This window comes from Rhinatrema bivittatum, chromosome 16 (genome assembly GCF_901001135.1).
Source record: "Rhinatrema bivittatum chromosome 16, aRhiBiv1.1, whole genome shotgun sequence".
Lineage (NCBI taxonomy): Eukaryota > Metazoa > Chordata > Amphibia > Gymnophiona > Rhinatrematidae > Rhinatrema > Rhinatrema bivittatum.
In genome coordinates this window covers 13,453,415-13,470,644 of record NC_042630.1, presented here as the reverse complement: position 1 = coordinate 13,470,644, position 17,230 = coordinate 13,453,415, and the positions used below count along the sequence as shown (strand labels likewise).

Below are 17,230 nucleotides of genomic sequence, written 5' to 3'. Positions count from 1 at the left end.
TCCCCCCCTCGCTCCAAACACCGTATTTTCTCGCTCTTGCCCGTGGAGCCCTGGTATGAAGGACTCTCTGAAGTATTCGGCGGACTGCCTACACTTCTCAGGGCTAAAGAGGTCCTTGTTGTCTCTTGTTCCAACGACGTTTCCCAAAATGTTGTTTCTCCCCTCCACATAATACATTTCTATTCATTGGTTTGTCTGCTTTCATAGTATATTGGGGAAAAAATAATAGCATCAGGGGAATGCCTCAAAGAACCATGATCCAGTCTTCTGGGCAGGACACCTCAGTGACTTATCAAATGTGTCTTTCATGATCTGTTTAACTTTCTCATTTCTTAGAGTATAAATGAAGGGGTTTAGTAACGGAGTTACCACAGTTTTTAACACTGCCACCATTTTGTTTAGACCTATTGAGTTAATGTTGGGCATCACATACATGAAAATGCAATTTCCATAAATCAATACCACAACAATGAGATGGGAGGCACAGGTGGAGAAGGCTTTCTGGTGACTCCCAGTACATGGGGTCCGCAGGATAGTGGAAATGATACGCATATAGGAAAATAAGGTAATAAACAAAGAACTTAACAATGTTAATTAGGCTAAAATAAAAATAACCATTTTAAGGGATTGGGTATCAGAACAAGCAATCTCCATCAAAGGTGCCGTGTCACAGAGGAAATGATCCATGGTATTAGGACCACAGAATGATAGCTGCATGATAAAAATGGCAGGAATTGTAATCAGCAGGAAAGAGCCTCCCCAACAGATGAGGATAAGCGATAGGCAAACTCTACCACTCATGATGGTCTCATAGTGCAGTGGACGGCAGATCGCCACATAGCGATCTTAGGCCATGACTGCCATGAGAATAAACTCTGTTGTTCCTAGGAAGAAGTAAAAATAGGCTTGTGCAAAGCAAGCAGCAATGGGAATAGATTTCCTCTCTGACAAGGTGTCCAGCAGCATCCTGGGGACAATGCAGGTGACAAACCCAATCTCCAGGAAAGATAAATTGCTGAGGAAGAAGTACATGGGCGTGTGAAGGTGGGAATCAATGTATACCAAGGCGAAGATCAAAGTGTTCCCAGTCAGGGTTAATACGTACATCAGGAAAAGGACCATGAAGGACAGAATCTGAAGCTCAGAACTGGCAGGAAACCCAAATCCCAATAAAATGAATTCTGTCACTCTACTTTTATTTCCACATCGCAGGTCTGATGTAATTTTCCATCTACAGAAAGAAATCCAAAATAAAGGTAAGTGCAAGTCAGGCAGCTGCACACTGAGGGGTAGATTTTATAACATGCGCGCGGGCATATGTGTGTGAGTGCTACCCAGCATACATGTGTGCGCGCTATCAACAGCTTCAGCAGTCTCTGAAGATGACCCCTTTGAATGGGGGGTGCTATACATTCAGAATTCAATCATGTTAAGGAAAAAATGTTCCTCAAGTAGAGAATATATTTTCAATTTATTTATCTCATGCTTAGGTCAGAAATGGTTAGGCATTCATGTCGCAAAATCTCAAGGAGTTTCCTTGAAGAATTTAAATATCACTAGAGGAGCAGGTTTTTAAGTGCATACGGGAGTGTCTGAGATATGCACACTGTATAATATCCTATATAATGTCATAATGCTAAAACGCTACTATGTTGAAAATACACCCTGCGATTCTTCTAGATATGCGAGAATGTTGTTGGGTAGATTTAAGCATATTGTATATAGTGGGCACACATTTGTGTGCATGATACAAAATACATGAGCATGAGTGCACATGCATAAGTATAAGGGCATTGGCACACATATTTTGAAGTTATTCTCTATATTGACAATTCAATTGTATATATTGTAACAATTTTCAAAAGCACGTTTATATGCGTAAAGTGCATTACACATGTAAAATCCTCTTTTAGGCGTGTAAATGTTCTTGAAAATCAGGCTCGGAAAACAGAGCACTAGCTCAGTAATTCAACCTTGCTTATCCGCACAGCAGCACTGCTACCGAGTACTGGACAGGCTCTGATGTCATTTCTCACATCAAGGCAGCACAGATGATACATGGGGTATGGTGTTAAATATCTGTGGGCCACAAAACAATCTAGATTTATATTGACAAAACTGAAAAATCATATCTCTGTCCTGCTCAGATACAAATGTAAACAGGAGGCTTGCTCTCGTGGAAATGTTATCAAACGAAGATTCAAGAAACGTAGACAGGGAGGGACTTTGCCCCTGGAGCTTTACTTTTTCATCCATTTTGAAATATTTAAGTTTCTCTTCTGGGGGAGGGGGTAAGTAATTAAGGGATGCTCTTCTGAGACTTGGCATCACCATGAGGACCAATTAACAATACAGAGTTTGGGACAGCATTGGGGATTTTGCGGCTTTCTTCTCTATAAAAATCAACATAGGCACATGAAGAGGTTTCACATCTAACGCAAGTTTTGACTGCTACTTCATTGGTTTATTGACCTAGGAGAGATATTGTATAGAAATATATTGGCAGTGACACTTCATCTCTGAATCTTCTAGGGTAGACCTCAGGATTCCATGTTCTTAGCCCTGTAAGAGATCAAGGTAAGTATTTTGTTGAGGATGGCTTTAGCAACTCCATACTGCAGTAGAGGGTTCCGTGGGGCTGATGTATAAATTTGGGGTCTGCAACATAAAAATACATAATAGATATTTCTAATAGATAGATATAGAGAGCTATATAAAGAGAAATAGATGTAGCAGAATACATATTTTATGTATAAATATAACATTTTTTTGTTTTAATTATTGAAAAAAATTTATTATACAATATTAGGAAATGCAGAAGGTTCTGCCTCCCTCCTCATCCAGTCCTTAAAAGTCCTGTCTCAGCTGAAAGCTCTGTGCTCAGCTGGCAGTAGGTGTCTTTCTATTTATAATGCTCAAAGGTACAATTCTGCAGTGAATATCCTTTTAAATTGGAGTGGGCTTTTAAAAGGCAATCTAAATTAATAAATGCTGGTTTGCAACACCTTTGTCAACCTAGGAACAAGACATTCCCCTCTGCAGATTTACTGGAAGCTATTTTATTAGAGTTAAGAAGATAACTATTTAAATAAAAAGGAAACAGATGCATTTGAACAATATTCTTTGACATTTTGTGTCTTGGTGCAGAGGTTAGCAGGTGTGCTGAATGTGGAATATCCTGCTCAGAATTCCAGCAAAGTGGAGGCTGGAGCACTGTGTTAAGATTTTGTGAGATGGGCAGGAAGAAGGATTATGTGTGATTGTAGATTTGAACAGAGCCACCAGGGAGCTAGGTTAAGGGATTAGGGAGATGCAGTCAGATGTTATTAGGCCAACTAAAAGAGCTTGGGAGGGATGTAGGGTGAGTGGAAAGCTAAAAGGAAGCACAGTGAGTCATTCTAAGTGGATAACTGTCAAACAACTGTGTGTAGTGCTATTGACGAATGTATGTGGCTGTGTATGGTTTTACCATAGAATTTTATAACATGTTCGCATATTTGAAAATATGCATATGTTGTTCACATACAGACAAGCAATGAAAAACCATTTATTTCAGTAATCTGAGCATGTATACTTTATACACCATTTTAAAAATACACACACACACACACACACATTTACTTGCTGAAGTCTCTATGTACACGCATAGGTCGACCAATTTTAAAACATACATGCGTCGAGGAAATTAGCCAGTTTACAGATTAGTACAGCAGTTTGCCCAGTACTTCTCCAGGTTATCAAGACCTTTCTGGTTCTTCAGCTTCAACTCCCCTCCCCCCAGTCCGCCCAGGACCTCCCACCCAATCAGCACTGCACAATAAAACACGTTTAATATCACCAACACCAGATAATTAGCAAGTGACTAATATGCAAGGAGGTTGGAAAATGTACACGTGTTTTTTATAATAGCAATCTGCATGCGTTAAGTATTGATCCAACTGAAGAAAGCCCCTAGACTGCATCTTTTTTTTATATGATAGTGCTTATATGTGCACGTAAAGTGAAAATGTGTATTTTTTATTTTTTATAAATACGGAATACGTGAGTAGAGGTTACTGACATGCTTATATTGCTCATTTTTACATACATTAACATTTTGAAAATTAAGGGGGGGTAATTTTCCCACAGCAATTGCACGCATGCGATAGCTAGCTCGTGGTGGAGTCAACCTCTGCATCGTTAACAATACTAAGAATCTCCTCTGCCACAGGAAGCAAAAGGCCTTCTCCACCTGTGCCTTCCCATCTCCTGATAGTCAGTATATTTATGTGACAGTTAGTGTCATGTATGTCAGGCCATCTGTGCGCTATTCAGTAGATATGAATAAGTTGATATCTGTCTGGTATGTGATTGTCACTCCATTGTTAAATCCTTTTATATACACGCTACGAAACAGAGAAGTTAAGGATGCCATAAGGCATATGTTGACTGGGGAAAACACATTGCAGGTTTCAGTGGGCTTGATCACCCGTGCTTTATCATAACTCCAATAGAAGAAAATAAGCTGTTATTGATTCAGGTTCTACATCCCAAGCTCATTGACAGAGAGTTAGCAAAGTGTAATGGGTAAATTGTATTGAAGCTTAATTTTGAATATATGGAACAAGAACTAATTAAAAAAATGAATAATGGTTTTTTAAAATTAAATAATAAGATTCCACATATATAGCATGCTCATTTTACCATGAAATACATTGTGGATCAGGTCATTACCAGCAGACTCATAGCCACTGGACAACTGTTGCAAACGAGTTAATCACAGGTTGCTTCTGCTGGAAACTTGCTTTAAACATATTAGTATTGACTCATGTGCAGTCACACCAAAAAAATAAAAATAAAATAAAGAGCGAAACAGTTGAAGAAAGGTAACAGAGAAGGGTAATGCGACGGTGAGGTGGAGGCGGGAGTTCAGGAAGAAAGAGGTTGCAGTCAAAGAGGAATGGTGTTGAGGGGTACCAGGTGGTGGTTGAGGGGGAGAGAGGACCCACCAGCTGCCGTATGAAGCATAGGGTCAAGTGGAGCAACATTCCCTGACGAACGGACATAATCTGAAATGCGGCCTCATTGGGAGGGCAGTAAGATAGCCAGCAGCCCATGCGGTGCGATAATGTTATCATGCGTTGCAGTAAATTCCAATGCGGTATCAGCCAAAATTAGCCTAACCACGCCCCCCCTTTTTTTTTTTATCACGGTCACTATTTTTGATATATTTATAGCAAAATGATGAATCTAGGTTTAAGTCTGAACCTGAGGCAATGGAGGGTAAAATGACTTGCCCAAGGTCACAAGAAACAGCAGTGGGATTTGAACCCTGGCTTCCCTAATTAAGTTTTGGGTTGTTTACAAAAAAACCCAAAAAACATCTGTCTTGGATTGCATTCATCTGGTGTAATCCATGCAGAAATCAAAAAGAAATAGACTCACAGTCCAGAAATCTCAGTACGTGCAAGTCTTCACACCCTCCAAATACACTGCTAAACGCTGCATCACTTATAGCAATATTGAATACGTTTGCTTGGAACACAATCAATTAGTTAAATTTTCTGTGATCTCTTGGATTCTACAGATGACCCTGATTCATATGCAAATTGACATTGCAATCAGCTAGACTATTTGGGGTGACAGCTTGTTCCTTTGTTTATAATATCATTTATTGGTGCTATTTTTTTTTTTTTTTTCTGTTTTTCTTCTCACTCTTACCTCCTTTTACTTTTTTTGTGGACCTCATTCTGTGACTATTATGGGTTTGTTCTTTGACAGGTTATTTTGCTTTCTTTCTTTTTTTTTTTTTGTTTTGTATTCTTGAAGTATTCTGACCTTATGTTATATTATTCTGTGTAACTAACATACCATACATGAAATGTTTAATAAAGTTTTATATTTTAAGTGAATGATTGCCTATGCTTCATAGGTGATAAAATTTCCCATATTCCTGGATGCAGTTTCTGAAAACATAGATCAGAATAAGAAATAAAAAATATTATGAGATATTCATGGAGGATCAGAGAGAAAAAATAGTTATTGTGCTCAGGGTTCTAGGTAAGGAAATAAAACACACCCAGTTGATCAGATTTGTTTGACACGTTCTTTCTCTAGTAAAACTATTTTGATTGGGGGTCCTGCAATATACTACATGCTAGACACTTCAGCACCATTGTCTTCAGGAGGGTCTCCATTAATTTTTCCCAGGATCGAGGTTAGAGTGACCAGTCTGTGATTTCCATCCTCCTCTGTTTAACCACATTTATCAACGGGGACAACATCCACCTCCCAGTAGAAGCACACCATTTTTTTTTAACTTTAAAACATGTATTACCCACCCTTCCTATGCTCAGGGCGGGGTACAATAAAACGCACACATTATGAGTTACAAATAGTAAATCAAAATACAGCAAAATACAATACAAAGAAGCGACTGAGAGGAGGATCTTAGTGATATGGCAGGAGTATGAATTTTAAGAAACAGATGAGATCCAGGGGAGTGAATATTATAAATAGAGGAATGTGTTATTATGGCTGGCTTGTATTGGATGCAATATAGAATAAGGAGAGATTCCAGTACAGGGAGTAATATGGTCACAAACTGGAGCTCCTGTTAAAAGCCTAGCAGCTTGAATTTTGTATAATTTGTAGTGAAAGGGTAATATAAGTGGGAAGACCAATTAGGAGAGAATCACAATTGTCAAATGCTGGAAAATAAGAGAGATTGTATAAAACAGAACGAAAGTCAGTCGAACTAAGAAGAGATTAGAGATGTCCAAGAAGTCTTCATTTATAAAGGAGGATTGAGTGAGGGCTGTGTGACTCCTAGGTTATGGATCTTTTGAGAGAACAAAATTGTCTGATAACTAAACTGAAAAATATTCGGTGACATTTAAAATTGGAAAACATGATACAATAATGATTTCAGTTTTGGAAATATTGAGGGCTAGTTTGTTGCGATTTAGCCATCCTTGGATAGTTGTTAGACATGAGACAAGGACAAATTCTGTTTGTGCCCATGTCTGCTTGAGAGGGGAAAAAGAACTGTATGTCATCTGCATAAAGTTTGTAATGAATGCCAAGATTAGATAGAATACGGCCTAGGGGTGTTAGATAGATGTTAAATAAGGCTGCAAAAAGCGCCTATCCTTGAGGGACACCAGAACCTAAGGGAAAACAGGATCCTCTGGCAACGAATTCCGGAACTTAATTATTCGTTGATAAAAAAAACATTATCTCTGAATAGTTTTAAATGTATTACCCAGTAACTTCATTGTGTGTCCCATGGTCTTTGTAATTTTTGAAAGAGTAAAGAACTAATTAATATTTACTTATTCAATTTCACTCATTATTTTTATAGTCCTCTATCATATCTCCCCTCAGCCATGTCTTCTTCAAGCTGAAGAGTCCTAACCTCTTTAGTCTTTCTTCATAGGGGAATTGTTCCATCAGTTTATCATTTTGGTCGCACGTCTTTGTACCTTTTCTAATTCTGTTATGTCTTCCCTGAGATGTGGTGACCACAACTGCACACAATGCATTTCTTTTTTTTTAATTTTTTAATTTTTATTGAACTTTAATCAAATTACATTGAAAACAATGTTTTTCAGAAAAATACAGAAATGAAATATCATTCTAATTATTACACCATGTTAGGAATATTCTAATTATCTGAATATTATAAGAATAATAGGAGGGAACACAAATATTAAAGCTGTTTTCAAGAAAAATTCAAACAAACTACAGCACTGTAGTTATAACATGTAACTTATTTCATTTGCCAAACCCCCTTAGAGATTATTTTAGGAGTGGGAATCTAAATACACTCGTAATTGCTCAGACTCAGCAATAATATATCTATGATTTTGATATACTATAATACAACGACATGGAAATCTTAAGAACTTAGCTCCTCTTGAAATTACTTTGCTCTTCATCATCAGAAAGGACTTCCTTCTTTCTTGCATTTTCTTTGCAATATCTGGAAAACACTCTAATTTGTTGACCGTAAAACTGTTGATTCTGGTTGTGGAAAGAATAATCTAAGAACAGCGTCTCTGTCTGATATCTGTGTAAAGGACACCAACGGAGTTGCCCTAGAATCTACATTGGTCTCATATGATTTTTCCAATATATCCGTTAATTATCAGAGGATATTTGAAGTTGGTCCTGTTTTCTCTTTTCTTCATCTTTAGAGGGCAAGTAAAATATTTTAGAAATTGGCGGGTTAGACAATCCAAAAGTCCCCAAATATTAATTAGATAGCTTTTAAGAAGGTCCTTGGGTGCCATCCACCTGGTCCTTGGGAAGTTTAAGAACCTCAAATTAGGTCTTCTTAGCTCATTTTCAATATATTCCATCCTTCTTGAAGTCAGGTTTTCAGATTTTATTCAGATTGCATTGCACTTCTTTGATATTTTTTTATCTCAGTCACAATCTGGTTTACCCTTGTTTCTACTGCCCAAATCTTATTTCCATTCCCTGGACGTTATTCATATTTTCCTTTACAACAGTAGTCAATTCATTTATAGCTTTATTCATGGTGATTAATGCCTTCCAGATTTCTTCCAGAGTGATATTTGCTGGCAGTTTTACAGGAACATTAACAATTACTTGTAAATCAGGTTCCTTACCTCCTAACTCCAAGGGATCTCTCCCCCCTCGCTCCAAACACCGTATTTTCTCGCTCTGCCGTGGAGCCCTGGTATGAAGGACTCTCTGAAGTATTCGGCTGACTGCCTACACTTCTCAGGGCTAAAGAGGTCCTTGTTGTCTCTTGTTCCAACGACGTTTCCAAATGTTTGTTTCTCCCCTCCACATAATACATTTCTATTCATTGGTTTGCTGCTTTCATAGTATATTGGGGAAAAAAATAATAGCATCAGGGAATGCCTCAAGAACCATGATCAAGTCTTCTGGGCAGGACACCTCAGTGACTTATCAAATGTGTCTTTCATGATCTGTTTAACTTTCTCATTTCTTAGAGTATAAATGAAGGGGTTTTAGTAACGGAGTTACCACAGTTTTTAACACTGCCACCATTTTGTTTAGACCTATTGAGTTAATGTTGGGCATCACATACATGAAAATGCAATTTCCATAAATCAATACCACAACAATGAGATGGGAGGCACAGGTGGAGAAGGCTTTCTGGTGACTCCCAGTACATGGGGTCCGCAGGATAGTGGAAATGATACGCATATAGGAAAATAAGGTAATAAACAAAGAACTTAACAATGTTAATTAGGCTAAAATAAAAATAACCATTTTAAGGGATTGGGTATCAGAACAAGCAATCTCCATCAAAGGTGCCGTGTCACAGAGGAAATGATCCATGGTATTAGGACCACAGAATGATAGCTGCATGATAAAAATGGCAGGAATTGTAATCAGCAGGAAAGAGCCTCCCCAACAGATGAGGATAAGCGATAGGCAAACTCTACCACTCATGATGGTCTCATAGTGCAGCGGACGGCAGATCGCCAGATAGCGATCATAGGACATGACTGCCAGGAGAATAAACTCTGCTGTTCCTATGAAGAAATAAAAATAAAGTTGTGTAAAACAAGCAGCAATGGAAATGGATTTAGTCTCTGACAAGGTGTCTAGGAGCATCCTGGGGACAATGCAGGTGGTGAGCCAGATTTCCATGAAAGACAGGTTGCTGAGGAAGAAGTACATGGGTGTGTGAAGGTGGGAATCAGTGCATACCAAGGTGATGATCAGACTGTTCCCAGTCAGGGTTAATAAGTAGATCAGGAGGAGAGCCATGAAGGACAGCATCCGAAGTCCAGAATTGACCGTAAACCCAAATCCCTGCAAAATGAACTCTATCACCCTGCTTTTATTTCCAAGTCCCGGGTCTGAGATAATTTCCATCTGCAGAAACAAATGCAAAAATAAAGATCAATACAAATCAGAGAGCTGCACAGAAAAGTAAAAATAAATGTCTTTGATCAATGTCACAAAATATGTTCATGTTTCACCTCTAGTGAAAATATAGAAAGAGGCGTAATAAATACAGGCGCAGCTAAGATCACCATAGCACAAATACCACGCCATCGAAATGGAAGAAACTGATAGACAGAAATACCACATTGATGTAATCTGTAACAATTATTCAAAACAACATCATCTTATACCATCAATGTTTGCCGTAGCCCGTTAGTAAGCTAGATAATGAGACCTCATATATACTATGGCAGGGTACTGGTGGGTTAGTCCCTGAATGCCAATGGTTCAGTAATGCGGTGATATCACCGCATTACTGAACCATTGGCATTCAGGGACTAACCCACCAGTACCCTGCCATAGTATATATGAGGTCTCATTATCTAGCTTACTAACGGGCTACGGCAAACATTGATGGTATAAGATGATGTTGTTTTGAATAATTTCTCACATCAAGGCAGCACAGATGATACATGGGGTATGGTGTTAAATATCTGTGGGCCACAAAACAATCTAGATTTATATTGACAAAACTGAAAAATCATATCTCTGTCCTGCTCAGATACAAATGTAAAGCCGGAGGCTTGCTCTCGTGGAAATGTTATCAAACGAAGATTCAAGAAACGTAGACAGGGAGGGACTTTGCCCCTGGAGCTTTACTTTTTCATCCATTTTGAAATATTTAAGTTTCTCTTCTGGGGGAGGGGGTAAGTAATTAAGGGATGCTCTTCTGAGACTTGGCATCACCATGAGGACCAATTAACAATACAGAGTTTGGGACAGCATTGGGGATTTTGCGGCTTTCTTCTCTATAAAAATCAACATAGGCACATGAAGAGGTTTCACATCTAACGCAAGTTTTGACTGCTACTTCATTGGTTTATTGACCTAGGAGAGATATTGTATAGAAATATATTGGCAGTGACACTTCATCTCTGAATCTTCTAGGGTAGACCTCAGGATTCCATGTTCTTAGCCCTGTAAGAGATCAAGGTAAGTATTTTGTTGAGGATGGCTTTAGCAACTCCATACTGCAGTAGAGGGTTCCGTGGGGCTGATGTATAAATTTGGGGTCTGCAACATAAAAATACATAATAGATATTTCTAATAGATAGATATAGAGAGCTATATAAAGAGAAATAGATGTAGCAGAATACATATTTTATGTATAAATATAACATTTTTTTGTTTTAATTATTGAAAAAAATTTATTATACAATATTAGGAAATGCAGAAGGTTCTGCCTCCCTCCTCATCCAGTCCTTAAAAGTCCTGTCTCAGCTGAAAGCTCTGTGCTCAGCTGGCAGTAGGTGTCTTTCTATTTATAATGCTCAAAGGTACAATTCTGCAGTGAATATCCTTTTAAATTGGAGTGGGCTTTTAAAAGGCAATCTAAATTAATAAATGCTGGTTTGCAACACCTTTGTCAACCTAGGAACAAGACATTCCCCTCTGCAGATTTACTGGAAGCTATTTTATTAGAGTTAAGAAGATAACTATTTAAATAAAAAGGAAACAGATGCATTTGAACAATATTCTTTGACATTTTGTGTCTTGGTGCAGAGGTTAGCAGGTGTGCTGAATGTGGAATATCCTGCTCAGAATTCCAGCAAAGTGGAGGCTGGAGCACTGTGTTAAGATTTTGTGAGATGGGCAGGAAGAAGGATTATGTGTGATTGTAGATTTGAACAGAGCCACCAGGGAGCTAGGTTAAGGGATTAGGGAGATGCAGTCAGATGTTATTAGGCCAACTAAAAGAGCTTGGGAGGGATGTAGGGTGAGTGGAAAGCTAAAAGGAAGCACAGTGAGTCATTCTAAGTGGATAACTGTCAAACAACTGTGTGTAGTGCTATTGACGAATGTATGTGGCTGTGTATGGTTTTACCATAGAATTTTATAACATGTTCGCATATTTGAAAATATGCATATGTTGTTCAACATACAGACAAGCAATGAAAACCATTTATTTCAGTAATCTGAGCATGTATACTTTATACACCCATTTTAAAAATACACACACACACACACACACATTTACTTGCTGAAGTCTCTATGTACACGCATAGGTCGACCAATTTTAAAACATACATGCGTCGAGGAAATTAGCCAGTTTACAGATTAGTACAGCAGTTTGCCCAGTACTTCTCCAGGTTATCAAGACCTTTCTGGTTCTTCAGCTTCAACTCCCCTCCCCCCAGTCCGCCCAGACCTCCCACCCAATCAGCACTGCACAATAAACACGTTTAATATCACCAACACCAGATAATTAGCAAGTGACTAATATGCAAGGAGGTTGGAAAATGTACACGTGTTTTTTATAATAGCAATCTGCATGCGTTAAGTATTGATCCAACTGAAGAAAGCCCCTAGACTGCATCTTTTTTTTATATGATAGTGCTTATATGTGCACGTAAAAGTGAAAATGTGTATTTTTTATTTTTATAAAATACGGAATACGTGAGTAGAGGTTACTGACATGCTTATATTGCTCATTTTTACATACATAACATTTTGAAAATTAAGGGGGTAATTTTCCACAGCAATTGCACGCATGCGATAGCTAGCTCGTGGTGGAGTCAACCTCTGCATCGTTATAACAATACTAAGAATCTCCTCTGCCACAGGAAGGCAAAAGGCCTTCTCCACCTGTGCCTCCCATCTCCTGATAGTCAGTATATTTTATGTGACAGTTAGTGTCATGTATGTCAGGCCATCTGTGCGCTATTCAGTAGATATGAATAAGTTGATATCTGTCTGGTATGTGATTGTCACTCCATTGTTAAATCCTTTTATATACACGCTACGAAACAGAGAAGTTAAGGATGCCATAAGGCATATGTTGACTGGGAAAACACATTGCAGGTTTCAGTGGGCTTGATCACCCGTGCTTTATCATAACTCCAATAGAAGAAAATAAGCTGTTATTGATTCAGGTTCTACATCCCAAGCTCATTGACAGAGAGTTAGCAAAGTGTAATGGGTAAATTGTATTGAAGCTTAATTTTGAATATATGGAACAAGAACTAATTAAAAAAATGAATAATGGTTTTTTAAAATTAAATAATAAGATTCCACATATATAGCATGCTCATTTTACCATGAAATACATTGTGGATCAGGTCATTACCAGCAGACTCATAGCCACTGGACAACTGTTGCAAACGAGTTAATCACAGGTTGCTTCTGCTGGAAACTTGCTTTAAACATATTAGTATTGACTCATGTGCAGTCACACCAAAAAAATAAAAAATAAAATAAAGAGCGAACAGTTGAAGAAAGGTAACAGAGAAGGGTAATGCGACGGTGAGGTGGAGGCGGAGTTCAGGAAGAAAGAGGTTGCAGTCAAAGAGGAATGGTGTTGAGGGGTACCAGGTGGTGGTTGAGGGGGAGAGAGGACCCACCAGCTGCCGTATGAAGCATAGGGTCAAGTGGAGCAACATTCCCTGACGAACGACATAATCTGAAATGCGGCCTCATTGGGAGGGCAGTAAGATAGCCAGCAGCCCATGCGGTGCGATAATGTTATCATGCGTTGCAGTAAATTCCAATGCGGTATCAGCAAAATTAGCCTAACCACGCCCCCCCTTTTTTTTTTTATCACGGTCACTATTTTTGATATATTTATAGCAAAATGATGAATCTAGGTTTAAGTCTGAACCTGAGGCAATGGAGGGTAAAATGACTTGCCCAAGGTCACAAGAAACAGCAGTGGGATTTGAACCCTGGCTTCCCTAATTAAGTTTTGGGTTGTTTACAAAAAAACCCAAAAAACATCTGTCTTGGATTGCATTCATCTGGTGTAATCCATGCAGAAATCAAAAAAGAAATAGACTCACAGTCCAGAAATCTCAGTACGTGCAAGTCTTCACACCCTCCAAATACACTGCTAAACGCTGCATCACTTATAGCAATATTGAATACGTTTGCTTGGAACACAATCAATTAGTTAAATTTTCTGTGATCTCTTGGATTCTACAGATGACCCTGATTCATATGCAAATTGACATTGCAATCAGCTAGACTATTTGGGGTGACAGCTTGTTCCTTTGTTTATAATATCATTTATTTGGTGCTATTTTTTTTTTTTTTTCTGTTTTTCTTCTCACTCTTACCTCCTTTTACTTTTTTTGTGGACCTCATTCTGTGACTATTATGGGTTTGTTCTTTGACAGGTTATTTTGCTTTCTTTCTTTTTTTTTTTTTTGTTTTGTATTCTTGAAGTATTCTGACCTTATGTTATATTATTCTGTGTAACTAACATACCATACATGAAATGTTTAATAAAGTTTTATATTTTAAGTGAATGATTGCCTATGCTTCATAGGTGATAAAATTTCCCATATTCCTGGATGCAGTTTCTGAAAACATAGATCAGAATAAGAAATAAAAAATATTATGAGATATTCATGGAGGATCAGAGAGAAAAAATAGTTATTGTGCTCAGGGTTCTAGGTAAGGAAATAAAACACACCCAGTTGATCAGATTTGTTTGACACGTTCTTTCTCTAGTAAAACTATTTTGATTGGGGGTCCTGCAATATACTACATGCTAGACACTTCAGCACCATTGTCTTCAGGAGGGTCTCCATTAATTTTTCCCAGGATCGAGGTTAGAGTGACCAGTCTGTGATTTCCATCCTCCTCTGTTTAACCACATTTATCAACGGGGACAACATCCACCTCCCAGTAGAAGCACACCATTTTTTTTTTACTTTAAAACATGTATTACCCACCCTTCCTATGCTCAGGGCGGGGTACAATAAAACGCACACATTATGAGTTACAAATAGTAAATCAAAATACAGCAAAATACAATACAAAGAAGCGACTGAGAGGAGGATCTTAGTGATATGGCAGGAGTATGAATTTTAAGAAACAGATGAGATCCAGGGGGAGTGAATATTATAAATAGAGGAATGTGTTATTATGGCTGGCTTGTATTGGATGCAATATAGAATAAGGAGAGATTCCAGTACAGGGAGTAATATGGTCACAAACTGGAGCTCCTGTTAAAAGCCTAGCAGCTGAATTTTGTATAATTTGTAGTGAAAGGGTAATATAAGTGGGAAGACCAATTAGGAGAGAATCACAATTGTCAAATGCTGGAAAATAAGAGAGATTGTAAAACAGAACGAAAGTCAGTCGAACTAAGAAGAGATTAGAGATGTCCAAGAAGTCTTCATTTATAAAAGGAGGATTGAGTGAGGGCTGTGTGACTCCTAGGTTATGGATCTTTTGAGAGAACAAAATTGTCTGATAACTAAACTGAAAAATATTCGGTGACATTTAAAATTGGAAAACATGATACAATAATGATTTCAGTTTTGGAAATATTGAGGGCTAGTTTGTTGCGATTTAGCCATCCTTGGATAGTTGTTAGACATGAGACAAGGACAAATTCTGTTTGTGCCCATGTCTGCTTGAGAGGGGAAAAAGAACTGTATGTCATCTGCATAAAGTTTGTAATGAATGCCAAGATTAGATAGAATACGGCCTAGGGGTGTTAGATAGATGTTAAATAAGGCTGCAAAAAGCGCCTATCCTTGAGGGACACCAGAACCTAAGGGAAAACAGGATCCTCTGGCAACGAATTCCGGAACTTAATTATTCGTTGATAAAAAAAACATTATCTCTGAATAGTTTTAAATGTATTACCCAGTAACTTCATTGTGTGTCCCATGGTCTTTGTAATTTTGAAAGAGTAAAGAACTAATTAATATTTACTTATTCAATTTCACTCATTATTTTATAGTCCTCTATCATATCTCCCCTCAGCCATGTCTTCTTCAAGCTGAAGAGTCCTAACCTCTTTAGTCTTTCTTCATAGGGGAATTGTTCCATCAGTTTTATCATTTTGGTCGCACGTCTTTGTACCTTTTCTAATTCTGTTATGTCTTCCCTGAGATGTGGTGACCACAACTGCACACAATGCATTTCTTTTTTTTTAATTTTTTAATTTTTATTGAACTTTAATCAAATTACATTGAAAACAATGTTTTTCAGAAAAATACAGAAATGAAATATCATTCTAATTATTACACCATGTTAGGAATATTCTAATTATCTGAATATTATAAGAATAATAGGAGGGAACACAAATATTAAAGCTGTTTTCAAGAAAAATTCAAACAAACTACAGCACTGTAGTTATAACATGTAACTTATTTCATTTGCCAAACCCCCTTAGAGATTATTTTAGGAGTGGGAATCTAAATACACTCGTAATTGCTCAGACTCAGCAATAATATATCTATGATTTTGATATACTATAATACAACGACATGGAAATCTTAAGAACTTAGCTCCTCTTGAAATTACTTTGCTCTTCATCATCAGAAAGGACTTCCTTCTTTCTTGCATTTTCTTTGCAATATCTGGAAACACTCTAATTTGTTGACCGTAAAACTGTTGATTCTGGTTGTGAAAGAATAATCTAAGAACAGCGTCTCTGTCTGATATCTGTGTAAAGGACACCAACGGAGTTGCCCTAGAATCTACATTGGTCTCATATGATTTTTCCAATATATCCGTTAAATTATCAGAGGATATTTGAAGTTGGTCCTGTTTTCTCTTTTCTTCATCTTTAGAGGGCAAGTAAAATATTTTAGAAATTGGCGGGTTAGACAATTCCAAAAGTCCCCAAATATTAATTAGATAGCTTTTAAGAAGGTCCTTGGGTGCCATCCACCTGGTCCTTGGGAAGTTTAAGAACCTCAAATTAGGTCTTCTTAGCTCATTTTCAATATATTCCATCCTTCTTGAAGTCAGGTTTTCAGATTTTATTCAGATTGCATTGCACTTCTTTGATATTTTTTATCTCAGTCACAATCTGGTTTACCCTTGTTTCTACTGCCCAAATCTTATTTTCCATTCCCTGGACGTTATTCATATTTTCCTTTACAACAGTAGTCAATTCATTTATAGCTTTATTCATGGTGATTAATGCCTTCCAGATTTCTTCCAGAGTGATATTTGCTGGCAGTTTTACAGGAACATTAACAATTACTTGTAAATCAGGTTCCTTACCTCCTAACTCCAAGGGATCTCTCCCCCCTCGCTCCAAACACCGTATTTTCTCGCTCTTGCCCGTGGAGCCCTGGTATGAAGGACTCTCTGAAGTATTCGGCTGACTGCCTACACTTCTCAGGGCTAAAGAGGTCCTTGTTGTCTCTTGTTCCAACGACGTTTCCAAATGTTGTTTCTCCCCTCCACATAATACATTTCTATTCATTGGTTTGCTGCTTTCATAGTATATTGGGGAAAAAATAATAGCATCAGGGAATGCCTCAAGAACCAT

At 37.8% G+C, this 17,230-nt stretch overlaps 2 pseudogenes; both read right to left on the bottom strand.

Annotated features, from left to right (window-relative positions):
• Positions 1-231: 231 nt before the first annotated feature.
• LOC115077379 lies at positions 232-8,809 on the bottom strand (annotated as a pseudogene).
• Positions 8,810-8,888: 79 nt separating this feature from the next.
• On the bottom strand, positions 8,889-17,230 carry LOC115077377 (annotated as a pseudogene).